Source organism: Drosophila montana, unplaced genomic scaffold, assembly GCF_035044405.1.
Source record: "Drosophila montana isolate Dmon_TW-CO22-7 unplaced genomic scaffold, ASM3504440v1 contig_3733_1, whole genome shotgun sequence".
In the NCBI taxonomy this organism is placed as follows: Eukaryota; Metazoa; Arthropoda; class Insecta; order Diptera; family Drosophilidae; genus Drosophila; species Drosophila montana.
This window is the reverse complement of record NW_026998620.1, coordinates 7,937,173-7,951,714: the sequence shown is the minus strand read 5'-3', so window position 1 is coordinate 7,951,714 and position 14,542 is coordinate 7,937,173. Positions and strand designations below refer to the sequence as shown.

The window sequence follows — 14,542 nt, the reverse complement described above, 5'->3', positions numbered from 1 at the left end:
CAGTTTTCAAGTGTTTAATAACACAATCACGCCTTCCGAACATCCGCCCTTCCGCTCTTTAATGTACAAGGTGCTCTTAAGTGCAAAGAGCGGGGGGCGCCGGTGAGTCCTTGGATTTACATTGACGAAGTACCAAAAGCAGCAGCGACAGCATCCGATGTTGATGAGAAAAAACACGAGGGCGACATTTTTCGCTTGAGACACGATTCAGTGTGAATTTGTAACTCGAGAGCGACGGAACGATTGCGGCTAAAGGCTCGGTAAATGGTTCAGGCAAATATACAAGCAACATCAGCAGCAGAAGCAGCCGCAGCAGCAAAAACATGTGAATGGGCATAGCGAAGTGGAAAGTGGAGATGATTAAATCAGAAAATTGGATGTTTGCCGCTGTTTCTGTTACTGTTTCTTGCCTATTTAATATTTGCTTCGTGCGGGACCTTATGTGCGTGTGTGTGTAAGTGTGTGTGTGGGTCAGTGTGCCATTTTGCGATCCACCAAAATGAATCAGACAACAAAGACAACATTTTTGTAATTGAAAAATTTACTGCTGGTTACATATACATATATGCGCGAGTTGCCGTTGTTGTTTTCATGTTCTTCTTCTTCTTCTTGTTGTTGTTGTTGTTGCTGTTGTAGTCAGTGTGGTTCGGATGCTGGCAGGCAGCGAACCGCACCGCAACCCCCAAAAGTATGCCATTCCACAGAGCACAACATAGCCAAAAAAAAAAATATAAGGACAAAAATGAATAAAAGGCAATCCCTCTCGTTCGCACATCGTTATAAACATTGTTATAAACAAAAAACGAAAAATCCCACCGAATATACACTAGCTCCAGTATATAAGCTCCAGTAAATAATTGGCTGAAAGATTGAATACAAATTCCGCACCAAATGGCAAAGAGAAAATCTTTACTTTCGCTGCTTTGCTTTCAGGCCGCTCCCAAAAAGAAAAAAAAAGAAATTGCGAATTTATCAACAACAAGAATGGAGAACCAAATAACTGCCTAAAAAATGACAAAAAAATGATTTGAAGCTACAAAGCGCCTTAAAATAGCCAAAAAATAATTTGTTTTGATTCATATTTAAAAGTGTATTTTATATTTATATTTCTTAAACAGCTGTATATGTAATAATAAAGCTTGTTTTATATAGTTTACACTTTTTCCTTGATTTTTTTTTTTTTTGTGGTTTAGTTTTAATTAGTTGTACGAATTCTTGAAAGTTTCCACGAAATTTTCAAATTAAATAAGTGGAATGCGCAACGAGGTCGTTTATAAATCAAAATGTAGCCGATTTCTTAATAAGCGCTGATTGCCAGCTCACAAATAGGTGTACTTCAGTTATTTAGATGAGATGCTTTGTTAGATCTAGTTAAGGTGTGCCCAAAGTAATTCTAAATCGGTTCATTTAGCAAGCTCTTGATTCAATCAAGGCACACACACACACACATAATCACATACACACTAACGCGCGCGTGCAAGCTGAGTGTCAGACTTGATTGTAAAATTGGGTTTATTGTGCGGTCTCCAATTGAAGCAGCTACGTTCCTATAGGTGCCCCGAGTGCCCGAGTGTCGTGATGGTTTCTGCGCTTTGACGGAGACGCAATTGGTGCTTATCTAACGCAGAGTTTTAGTTGCGAATACTCGTGGCTGGCGCAAAGATGACAATGTTGCCACATAGCTGAGCTACAGCCAGAGTAAACACATGAATATATACTATGTATATACTGAACATACATACATATACACATTGTATATACACATATGCGTATAATCTTTAATGTGTGCTAAATTTCGTGTAGTGCAGTGCTAATCCATTTTTATAACGGCTTTTTCCTTACATAAGGATTTGCGCAAATATTTGCATAAGGTGAAAGGCAAAACAAAGTGCAACCGCAACAACAGCAACAATAGTGTTCAGCAACAACAAAAAAACAACATCAACAACAACAACTATATCAACGACATAATCCACACAAATTCATCAGCTACAACAGCAAAAGGATATAGCCAAAAAACAAAGCTGCACTCAAATGCGGTATTTACTGTAGGTGCGTATTACTACAACAATTACAGACTCTCTAAGCTTAACAATAACAGAAAAAATGAAAATAAGCAGAAGTCAAACAGCAGAGAAAGTGACAAAAAAAGCGAATACAAACATCAAAAAGGGCGTGTTGTGTCTTCAGCTGCTGCTCTCAGAAGTACCATGCACGTGTATGTGTGTGTGTGTGTGTACGTGTCTGTAAGCGTGGTTGCGATTTGTTGTTGTTTTTGCGCTGCTACATCATCAAGTTGCTGCCTTTGCCGTTGGCTTTGGCTCTGGCTGCGCCTCTTTACTTTGTGCGTAATAAAATTGATGATAAAATAAAAATGGATGATGGGCGATTTTCGGCAGCGGCTGTAATGAGAGCGGGAGAGAGAGAGACTGAAGCAAGCTGCTATGTTTACCGCTGCACCCGCCTTGTGCTCAACTCCTTATACAACAACAAAACGAAGCCCTGCTGTGCTATGGCTTAAGTCTTCTCTTTTATTATTTGGTGTCTGCATTGACGCGTTCTCTTTCTTTGCTGTTTTTTGCTCTTTGCTGATAGCGTAGCATTTGTGTTTTAGTCGTGCTGGAAACCTGTGTGTAGGGGGGTGTGGGGGACGGTGTACGTTATAATTTGGTAGGTGTTGCTGATAAGAATGCTGCACAGTTGAGAATGGCGTGCGCGCGTTTAACTTAAAAAGCAAAATTTTAATCACGATAATGCGGAAAACAAATAAAAACAACAACGCAGAGGTTTATCGAAGATTAAATACCCTTGCATACATATTAATTATAAACTAGATAGTTATATTATACTTATATACGATTATTTCGCCTTTGCTGAGCCAATATCATGGAATTTATTGAAGCTATCTTTTTGAGTCCAACATGCGCTATACATAGATATATGGCACATGTTGATAAGTTAATTCCTTGAAACTTTCTAATTTAAGATGAGTCTTCCTAGGGAAGCTAAATTTAATATTATTTGTTACCAATGTAGTCCATTTGGCAAGGGTGCAGACTAAGCAAGAGTACATATAAGAAAACCACTGTACATATATATGCTAGGGTATACAGTCTACACAAACTCACACACGCACACATGCACACGCAGTTTCTGCTCTAGGCATTATTGCCCTGTCATTAACATAGGGCACGTCGCCTCATGGCCAAGTGGAAGATGTCTTTGCCGTATGCCTGGTCGCATAATTTGGCTAAAGTATCGCATTTAGCTGGGTTAATTACCGAATATTGTGTTGATATCTTAAGCGTTTCGTGGGGCCAACATAATTAGCTCAACGCATCCTTGAGGCGCTTTTTTAAATGCCGCCGAATGCCAATCGAATGCAAAGCCGAGAAGGTGGCCCACGCCCACAAAACAAATGACTGTGATAAGGTTAAATATTTAATAGCTTTTCTAGCTTCCCAGTCAGTCACTCAGTCAGTCAGTCAGTCTGTCTATTTGTCTGTCTCTCTGTCTGTTTGCTTTCGTCTCTGTCAACGCTTTAGAAAAGTTTTTGTTGCTCGACTCGATTGTTGATGTTGTTGTTGTTGTTGTCGTGGCAATAATGGCAATGGCAATGACAATGCCACAACGCACAGTTTCGAAATAAATTAAAATTTCATTCAAGTGCCTTTCTGACAAAACTTTCTTAATTACAAATGTATTTCTGCCTCCTCTTCTTCTTGTTGTTGTTGTTGTTGTTGCTGCTGCCCTGAAATGTTGTTTCAAGCAGTTTAGCGCCCAACATTCGCTATGTTGCGCCCACAAGTGGGCTGTAAAATATTGAATTCTGTAATAAACAACAATTGCCTGCAAATGACGGACATGGTTCCATATGTAAGTCATGTGCAGGTCTCGCTGCCACAACAATAGCAAAGATAAAGTATTCACAATTCTAACTATGTTGATTGTTGCCCCCTTGCCCAACGGCTAAAAGCCCTCGGTTGCCGCTCCCTGCGCCCGCACAGTGGGCTAAGCAAAAAGAATACACAAATGGCACAGTGCGCACAGAAGGAGACATCAACAATAGCAGCAACAGTAACCACAGGGTGCCAAGCGAGAGCAACAAGCACTGCATACCTTCAAAACAGTAACAGCGCATTGGTCCATGTTGCCCGACTGGCACATACCCTGTACACAGATTCGAAGTGCTACACACAATAGCTATATGACAGGAAGAATCTAAAGATAAAAGCCTGCTTTTCTTCTGACCCCCATATACCAATAATTAGGATAATACCTCTTGCAATCAGAGCGTGAAGGGAAAAGGGTATGCGAAACTCAAGTACTGTCCTTCGCTGACACTGGCACAACTTTCAGGATACCCGTTTCAATTCATTTTGAATGAGTACAGGGTATAAAAACAAAACACGCACACACACACACACATGGTTAAAAACCTGGTCGCTTTTGGAGCGCACTTGGTGTGGACTTAGATGGAAATGACAGCAGACAACAACAACAACAACAACAACAACAACAACAGGCAGGCAGGCATGTCGAGTAATGACAGCAGTCGCATTTAACAATGGGGGCACTGGGTAAGCAGCGGCCACGCCCACTCATGCTGCCAGCGGCGAGTCTGTCATTCATTCATTCATGCGCTCCACTTGTGCAGCACTGGACGCAACCAGCTGCCCTGGCAAATGGAAGGGAAAGGTGAGGGGAGGGGGAAGGCTGCATGCAACTGTGGCAGCGTAGTTGTCATTGTTGTTCTGGCTGTTGTTGTTGTTGTTGTTGGGGCAACACACTTAAGTGGTCGCTTAGAGTGTGCCACGTTTTGTGTGTTGTTGCTTGTTTATGAATAAAAAATAGTTATTTGCAAAACGTTTAGCAGCAGCAGGAGAGCGCGTCGTTGACGCTGCAGGATGCATGCCTAAAGGCGATATAAGACGCTCGCTTATGTGCATACATGTACTTATACATCGTTTCGGGCTGAGATACTTTTATCTTTTTTTTGTTTAATTAAATGCCAAAAAATGACGCCGTACGCATGAAACGAGCATCTTTGTTTGATTCGGTATCCATGTCTTAACGGCCTCTGACCGCAAAAGCGTACCCGCGGGTGCCATAAAGGGGCCCACTGTGATGAGCTAGGATTATGTCATTAAACTAAAAAACAACTAACTAATACGTATTTAAAATAACGAACATATTTATTTGAATATTAAAACCAGAAGCCGCAAAATATATTGCCTACATTTGTGAGCATTTCAATTCAATACGAAGAAACGACAAATGCGGCAGGGCGTAAAAAGCCAAGCGAATTGGTAAAAGGTAAAAGTTAAAACAAAAAAAAAAGAACCAACAACAACAGTTTGTGGTTCTAGCTAAAGTATAAAAAGTCCGCTGTTAGCAGAAGCAGAGCAGCAGCAGCGGGAGCAGTGGCCGCAGCAGAGACAACTTCGCTGGCATCGTTAATCTCTTCATTTCGCCGCTCTTATTTATTGGTGTACGGCGAACGGCGCAGGCGCGCTCTCTTGCTCGCTCTCGTGTTGATGCTGTGGCATTTGCTCTTACGCCTCGTTTGTTCTTGCTCCATGTGTGTGTGCTTGTGTGAATGTGTGTGCATGTGTGTATGTGTGCAAATGCTCGTTGACGCTTCTTCCTTCTTTTTTTTTTTTTGGCAATGTCAATGTAACTTTTATCCAACTGCCGCTTCAGTGGTTTCTCTTACTGCAGCAGCGGAGCCTCCGCCTGCGTCTCAGTCGTTTTAGGCGCTGATTTAAATGCTGCTGATAAGGCGGCATTATGATTCGAACAGTTTCGGCTACAGCCGTCACATAACATGCTCAGCCATGTCTCCGCCTGTGTGCGTGTGTGAGAGTAGTTGTAGCTTTGCCTTCAGGCGCATAAGTTTACAATTGACTTTTAACGATATGATACACACGTGTGCGTATGTGTGTGTGAATTTATGTTTTATCATTTATTGTTAGTGGAACGTGCAGACGTCAGCCCAGCGCCAGCCACGCCCCGTGTCGCCTATGCTGCGTGCCGCCATTTTGTTGCCATGCTGCCTGTGATTGCCGTTGTTGCTGCTGTTGTAGTTTTTGTAGCTGTTGTGATAATATGCTGCGCCTTTGTTTTCGCAGCAATAAAAATTGGCTGTAATTTACTCGTGTGTCAATGTGTTCTGTGTGTGTGGGCCTTGTTGTTATTGTTGAGATTGATACGCGCTGCGCTTTGTTGTTGCTGTTCTGCCTTTTCGGCTGGCTACGTCTCTCTTTGTCTATTGCCAATTAATTCCATTGATATGCGTGTTTCATTCTTTTCTGCTTTTGGCTCCACACAAGCCGTTGTATACATTTGTATTGCATACTTTGCGGCTGGCCGCAATTTGCATAGCCTTTTGGCAATTATGGTGGCTTTGTTACGTGCGTGGCATAATTGACCAGCCAGCCAGGGAGCCCTCGGGGTTAATGCATATTATACGAATCGAGGCTTAATGTTGACTCTTGAATTATATATAAATATACATACATAAATATTTATTTAGCTGTCAGTTACAAATGCATTGCAGCGCGTTTGCAAACACATAAAATTTGCAAAAATTACATTAGCTTCAGCGAAGGATTGCAAAACAGCAGCAGCAGTGGCAGTGGCAGCAGTGGCACTGGCAGTGGCAGCAACAGTGGCATCATCAAGGATCATTGGCAGACATTGCCTTTTGTGCGGCGCCAATTCGCATTTGCATGCAACTCGAGTTGACTGGCAGCAGTTGCTCTACTTCGTTTATCTCACAAAGCTCAGTTCCCATTTCTCATCCTTTCCATTTTTCTCCATCTCGTTGCAGGCAGCAATTTCAGCGTTGGAACAAAGGACTTTTTTCTGTTATAGTTTTTTGTTTTTGTTTTATTTTTTTTTTTGGTACAACTGAAGCAATTAACTGAAAATGTAGCGCTGGCAAGGACATGGGCAAAGTGGAACAGCAAATGCCATGCGATGCAACGAGAATAAATGTAAGTATGAGAAATGCTTGTTGGTGTGGGCGTGTGTGCGCGTGTATCTTGGCTAATTGCCTTGGTTATGCGAAGCGGCAAGGATCAATAGAGACATAGAAGCAGAGAAAGCAGTGAAAGCAGACAAGGCAAGGCGCCACTGTTGCCACTGTTGTAGCTGAAACTGTATGAAAGTGCAATTCAGTTTCATTTGCTTTCAATTTGCAGCAGTCACGCGTTAATTCTGCAGCCCAGAGCTCTTTCTCTTCCACTGCCCCCATATCAGTTCGCCCATTATAATATATATATCTTGTTTGTGTGTTCGCTGGCATTGCTTCAGCTATCGCTGCTCTGCCTAGTCCTGCAGGCATTTGGCTTTCTCATTGCTCATCCTTATATGCGAAGCAGCCTTTGTGTGCTGCACTAATCAACTGATCTGAATGCAGCACACGCTTGGTAAATGGACCGATGGGATGTGGGCGTGGGCGTGTGTGTGGAGTAGCTAGAGCACATGCCACTAGGCATATGCATTGAACAATTGTTTAGATTGAAATCACAATAAAGAAAACTGTTTTATTTTCTCATTTGCGGAGAATAAACTCACAGGCTAGATACACAAAGTATATTTGTAGGAACTGATATATATTCAAAACTACAGTTTCTGATATAAGTAGTTTTCATAAGTTAATGCCTTAATATTGAAAAAATAAATCTCAAAAGACAGATTTAATATCGTACCGAATAAAGCTTTTTGTTTAAGCAAAGATTTGTATACTATAGGAAGATAGGGATATTAATAGAAATTGTCTGAATGAACCTCTTTTTTGGAAAACTAAGGTAGCAGGAATCGGGTTTACTAAGCTGCTGAAAATCTTTATATTGGATAAGTGTGATAGCCAGGGACATAACCATTGACTATTCTGCCCAATTTTCAGCGGTCCACTATCCGTCTATATGTAAAGCTTTATTGATTTTGCAAAAAGATAATACCTATGTCTACCATGAGACTTGATTGAACCTGACAAGCGCCTAAAATGTTGATTTCAAAGTTTTGCTAGTTCGTAGGCGAATATGGTAGAAAATACAGTCTGTGCTTATCGTCTGCTCTTTGTATTTGTTAAGGAATCAAATAATTTAAACTAATTGAAAACTTTTTTAATGTTATTTTATGATGTCATAAGCCACTCAGAAACAGAAGAAAAGTGAAAAAGGTCATTCATTTCTTTCTTTCTTCCTAATTTAAAGAATTTTACATTTAGTAAGATATCACAATACAATATTATTATTTTATTATTATTTTTATTTTAACAAAGATTAGAACGGAAAAGCTCTTTAGCGCATAAAATATATTTTTAAATTCACAGATGTTCAACTTGCTATTCAAGCGAATGGGAAACGATTTCTGTGTCACTTTACACTTTTTATCGTTAAATTGAAATTTGATTTGCCTTTTAATATAACGTCGACCATGTCCTGTGATATCTTTTACTTTGCGCAAAGTCCTGTCCCAATCACGTTTACAGCTTTTGCTTGATATCCTTTAGCTGCTTGGCTAATGCTGTTGCTAGGTGCACAGCAACAACAATCTGGGCCAGGACAATGGCAAAGTGGAAAAGCTGGCGACAACAACAATGTTTAATAGACAAGCTCCCAAGGCCCTGCAGGACACACGGCAGCAGCAGCAGCAGGAGGATAATAGCACAGCGGCACAAAAGCCAAACACAAGTGCACCACATTCTTTTGGGCGTTGTCGCCTTTGGTGGCTTCACAAACGGGCCACAACGGGCGGTGGCTAGGCGGCTCCTTTTTGAGTTTGCGGCGGCCGTTTGCTGCAATTGAAATGCCAGGCAATGAGGCATTTAATCGGAACGAGCTAAGCAGCTATATGGGGCGTGGCCGGGGGCGTGGTAGTGGACACAACATGCGCGGCGGTAGCGGTCGGAAGTCGACACAAAAGGCGATGCAAGGCGTTGGCTTGTCTTAAACAAGGTGCCAATGTGTGTGTGTGTGTGTGTGTGTGGCCTTATTTGCATGTGACATACACAGCCCACACGTGCCATGGTTACCTGAGCTAGTTGCTCGCCCCGGTTCGCGTACATACGTTGGCCAAAAGTCTGCAGCTTTCAGTTTTCTGCTTTCTGTTGCAAGTTCTCCTGTATCCGCCGGTGTAGCCCATGCATCATGTGACACGGCACGTAAATTCGTAATAAATTTGGAATTATGTGCACATTTCGTGCCCTTGCACTCCTTCTGCTGTTGCCGAGGCCGAAGGCCAAGCAATTTGCAACTTGCACTTTGATAATTTATGTTGCATGCGCCCAGTCGTAACAATACATCATATATGTGTGTGTGTGTGTGTGTGCGTGTCTGTGTGCCTGTGTGGGTGTGTGTGGGCTTGTGTGCCTTGCCATTTGCCATTGTCAGTGGGAGTTTTTCAATTTGACCCAGCGCCAGCGCAGACAAAGAGCATGCCATGAAAATGGATTATGCTGCTTGACAAGGATATCGCATTGCTGGTTATGCATTGACAGCCGGCTACGGCTATACCAAGTGCATCAGATGTTGATGCCACACACATGCGTGTCTATAACAAGCAATAATCCAATATTGTTGCGTACAACCGACTAATTGCTATCATTAAAGCAGCATTCATCGCATTGCTGTCAGCTTCCATTTTGCAACTGCAGCTGACAGCTGCAATTGATTTAAACGCATGTTTGACACTCAGTTCGGCAGGCGTTCCATTTACAATTTGCCCATTTCATTTGAGCTGCCATTGAAAACAACAAGTTGACATTTTGTATTTCATATATTTGCAGCCGTTTTCAGATGAAATAAACTTTGGATGTTACCCTTCATTTGCTTCACGTTTTTTCCTTTGTTTTCGTGTACATTTAAGTAGCTTTATTTAATGGATAATAGAATGTTGAAGGTACGAGAAGTTAAGAAAAGGTTTTACGAAATTCCACCCGCAAGAGTGGAAAAATCATGGAAATCAATTGTATGCAACTTTTTTGCTTACCATTCGATTGGTCTCGAACTCTTTTTTAATTAGCTTTTAGACTTATTTCACACTTTTCGAAAAATCCACGCCTTCTGAATGGAAAAGATTCGCTCGACTGGCTTCAATCTTGTTTTGAAAGCTCTACTCAAATCCATTTGAAAAGTGTCTCACATTTTTCGGAAAATCCACACCTCTTGGGTGGAAAATAAGAGCCAATTGTTTTCGTTTGACCGGCTTCAAACTTATTTTGAAAAATCGACATAAAAAATGAGTGAATACGTGTATTTGGGATTTTGGCAAATTTCACCCGCAACTGTGGAAAATTCGCGGAAAATTGGATTCAAAGATCTTTGTGAAAGGTGTTTCACAATTTTTGGAATACCAAAGGCTACATTTTCGGCTTCAAAGCTTTTAAATGCTATACTAGAATTAACATATGCTTCAATGACTTTTGTAGTCCGTCTAAAGATTCAGTAAAGTCAAATGAAACCTTTTTGTTTTGCCTTCGATCGACCTCAAAATCATTTAATTTAAATATCCATGCAAAATATAGTTTGAGACGTTGTGCTTAAATCAGTACGAGTAAATTTTAATTACAAATTTAATTTTGAATACGTGTATTACTTGATCAAGTTGAATGCAGAGACTATAAGAGCTGAGAAGCAAAGATTTTTATTCAAACAAATTGATTTTATCTAACATTTTGTGTATCCACCTTCGCTTTCCACAAAATGAGAATATATATACAAATATCCTGTTTTCTGAATGAGAAAATAATTCAATATAAATAACAAACAATATTTGAGCAATTTGTTTTTGTAGTGAACTGGAAAATGCATCTTGAAGCATTTGCATTTGTATTTATTTGCAGATAATTGTTTATCTAACCCATAAATGAATAAAACTATGAGTATCTGCTCCTTCAGATAAATTTACCATTTACCTTATGATATAAAATATAAAATAATTAAAAGTATTACATCAAATTTGTAATCTTTAACCTTTAATCTTGATCTTAATATAAATGTTATCCGTGTAAAGAATTTGTTCAGTTACTTTAGAGTATTCATTCTATGCCCAAATTATTAAATTTGTATGCTGTAAGAGTATGACATAGTCATGCTGATCTTTTAATTGCATTTTGGTTTACTATCTATCTAGTTATTCTCTGTGCGTAATTGGCTGCAAGAGCACTTGTTCAGTTTCAATTGAAATGTGAATTTATTGAAAACGCAAGCTCAGTTTACTGCATTTTAATCCACTTGACTTGCCCTTCAACCTGAGCTCTTATCGTATTTGTAAAATCTCTGTGCAGCTGCATTGAAGATTCGTCCCTGACTCTTGATTTATATATAATGTGGCAAAATGTTGGCAAATGCAAAGTGAACACCCGCCCGCCTGCCGGACGGTCCGCTCGCCTGGTTTTACATCAGCGGATAAATTGATTTAATTTGATGCTGAAATTGCATTAATTTTGCTGACTTGGCTCTGATTCCATTAGCGTCGTTTAATGGAAAGCAATTTAAATGCTGGTCAGTGCGAAGCACACATGCCATATACCTATTCGAACTATTTGCTCGCAGCTTTATCATAATTATTGCTGGAAACAAGTGTGGCATGCGGCATGCGGCATGCGGCATGCGGGCTTCATTGATTTGGCATTGCATAGGTGGTCGGCGCAGGGGAGAGCGGGGCCGGGCGAGATTTTGGCAGCCAGTGGATGGTATTGGATTTGGTAGCTGTCCGTTGAGAGAACAACAAAAAGCAGCCAAAACGGCAACAATTTTAAACAATTTCGTTTGTGGCACACGGCAAAAACGCTGTCAGTGGTAAAGCGGGGCGGGACGGTGCAAGTGGCGGGACGGGGGAGGTGCACAGAATGCGGGTCAGAATGACACTCTAATCGGATTTTGTTGCAGCTGTGGCCAGAGCTGCCAGAGCAGCGGGAGCAAAACAAAAGCTTTGCCAGGGAAATTGATATCGAGAGCAATTTGGCGCCGGGGCAGTTGTTGGTTGATGGAGCAGGAGGCAGAAGGCAGAGGGATGGATCGTATGGTTGAAGGTATTTTCAATTTGAGCTCCCTGTCAAACGCTGCGTATGCGCAATTGCGCATAATCTTTGATGCTATAATTTGATCGCACAGCATTTGTTAGTCATTTGGCAAGGACTCTGTCCTGCAGCCTGACGTTGATGAATACAGACACGGCGATAAATTCAATTATATGAAGCCAGGAGCCTGGGCCATAACTCAGCGCCCAAGCTGACAGAGATGGAAAAGGGATGGCGTTAGATGAAGCGGGAATTCGATGAAACTCTTTACTTGCCACCTTGGATATACTTGACTATGGGCTTTAAAGCGTTGCCTGGGAATTGTTAGAGAGCCACAGACACGCACAAATGAAATGGCACATGGAGCACATGGATACACAGTGAAAAAAGCATTGCGGGCCAAGAGAAAGGCAAACAACATGAAATAAATGTAATAAATTTTAAACATAGAGATGATAAATTGCTCTGGGATTTCGGCTCAAAGTGCTGCCAATGCCGAGCAGCTGCCAAGCTGCCAAGCTACCAAGCTACCAAGCTGGCAGCCTTGCCTTCGCAGCCATCCTGTTCGCATCCAGCTCAACATTTTTTACAATTTGTTTGCGGCTTCACTTGTCCCTCGCTTGTGCCTGCGCCACATGTGTCTGTGTCTGTGTCCTGGCGTGGTTTATTTTTTATCTATTTGGCCGCATGCTTTGCTGTCGTTATTTAATTCTCTTTCGCTTTGAAATTGATTTGACGCTTGGCTTTTATTTACTTTGCCCTACGCCAGACACGCCCCTTACGCAACTAAAATTTTGCTGTAAATTGCCAGGCAAATATTGGGCTCAAGTTTTCGTTAGGAATTGCGTAAGTCCTGTTGGTTCTGTCTTAGTTATAGATGCAACTTTCAGCTGCTTTTGCAGCTGTCGCCAAACGTTATCCATTAAGTTTTAATCCTTGCTTCTATCTTTGCAGAAACTTCAAATATTCCGTGATTAGGACGTGGTGTACCCAAGCGCTCTAAATGCAGACGATATGGTGAGTGTGCCTATACAAATAGATCGAAATTCAACTCTTCCGCATCAAATCAATTGCACTCAGTTTGCGCACAAGTTAAAACTTTTGCCCCTCTCGAAAGGCGTTGCCTACTTTAAGGGGCAGCGCTCGCCTGGGACGACAAGAAGTGTGTGAGTGCTGCATAAAGCTGACGCTTGTTGATATGCAGCTCAATCCAAGCACTACTGTTGCCCCAGGACCAGTCAACTACACCAGCTGCACACGTTCACACAACCAACACAACACACAATGCACGCGGCGCTCATGCATTACGCATGAGCCGCATATGCCCCAAACTATTAGCAATAGCTCTGCATATTTCTGCAGAGAAATATTTAGAATTTTCAGAAATGTGCATGCATAACAAGCACGCTTCAAGAGAACCACAAACACAGTCACACACACACGCGCGCACATAAACACACTCACACACATACAAATAGATAATTAGACACACAGATTTGTACTTTTTTATATATATACGTAAATGGGTTTCAGTGTGTAAGCTGACAAAATGCTGCACTAAGTTTTCTAATTATAAACTACAAATTATTTTGAAGCATAATAAGTGGCTTTGCATACACACCCACACACCCACACACACCCGTCACACGAACACAAGGGAAGGCCACACGCAGCCACGTTATTTGCAACAAAAGCCAAATTTAAATTACCATTTGTCATAAAGGCCACGCAGCAGCAACTGCAACAGTAGCAACAACAACAGACACAACAACACACGCACACATACGCACACACACACATGCTCACACACACGCTGCACTGTAACGTCTCGCTAATTTCCACTAGCTGACGATGATGATGATGATGCTGATGATGATGAAGATCTGCCCTGACTTTGGTGTCGTCCATGCATATTGCATTCGGTTGCAACTCGACAGGCTGGCAGACAATCTGACAAGCAGTCATGCATGCCACGCCCATTCGCTAACGCCCCATCGTAATGCATTTACTGTTTTTTTGGCTGCAGCAAAAAGTCGCCTCAAAAAATGCGCAAAATGTTTGGCATCGAAAAAAAAAACGGAGTGTATATATAAATATTGTCACTGCTTGGAACGTATAAGAGTTTAAAGGCAGTGCCACGCCCACGAATGTTGCCCATATTGCGCATTCATACGCACCGTTGTACTCTGCAGCTAATGTCGTTGTCTATGCAGCATTAAGCACTTGGCGGGCAACTGGCTCTAGGCTTGCTATAGCCCCTGAAACAAGTTTAATCCTGTTGAGTCACACATAGCTCGTCAGTCAGTCAGTTAGTCAGTTAGTCAGTCAGCCAGTTAGTCAGTTAGTCAGTTAGCCAGTTGAGCTTCTTTTGCTGCCTGTCACTGTCTCCTCGTGTTGCTCACGCAAAATTTATGCAACAAACTCGCGGGTGTTGAAGTGCGCATAACAACATAGCTTGAGCTGTTGTTGTTGTTGTTGTTGTTGCTGCTGCTGCTGCTGATGTGGCTGCAG

The 14,542-nt window shown here is 41.6% G+C and overlaps 1 protein-coding gene across 9 annotated transcripts in view; it reads left to right on the top strand.

The window, feature by feature from the left end:
• Positions 1-216: 216 nt before the first annotated feature.
• The window catches only part of LOC135435898 (cubilin), a 53,360-nt gene continuing 39,034 nt past the window's right edge, over positions 217-14,542 (top strand). For 7 of the 9 annotated variants that reach the window (XR_010437451.1, XR_010437450.1, XM_064693151.1 and 4 more), the window contains exons 1-4: positions 217-260; positions 1,848-2,052; positions 6,833-6,998; positions 12,986-13,048. The gene's annotated coding sequence lies outside the window, so the exon portion shown is untranslated. The remainder of the gene's footprint in view (positions 261-1,847; positions 2,053-6,832; positions 6,999-12,985; positions 13,049-14,542) is intronic. The other 2 variants (XM_064693149.1, XM_064693150.1) reach the window with 2 other exon arrangements.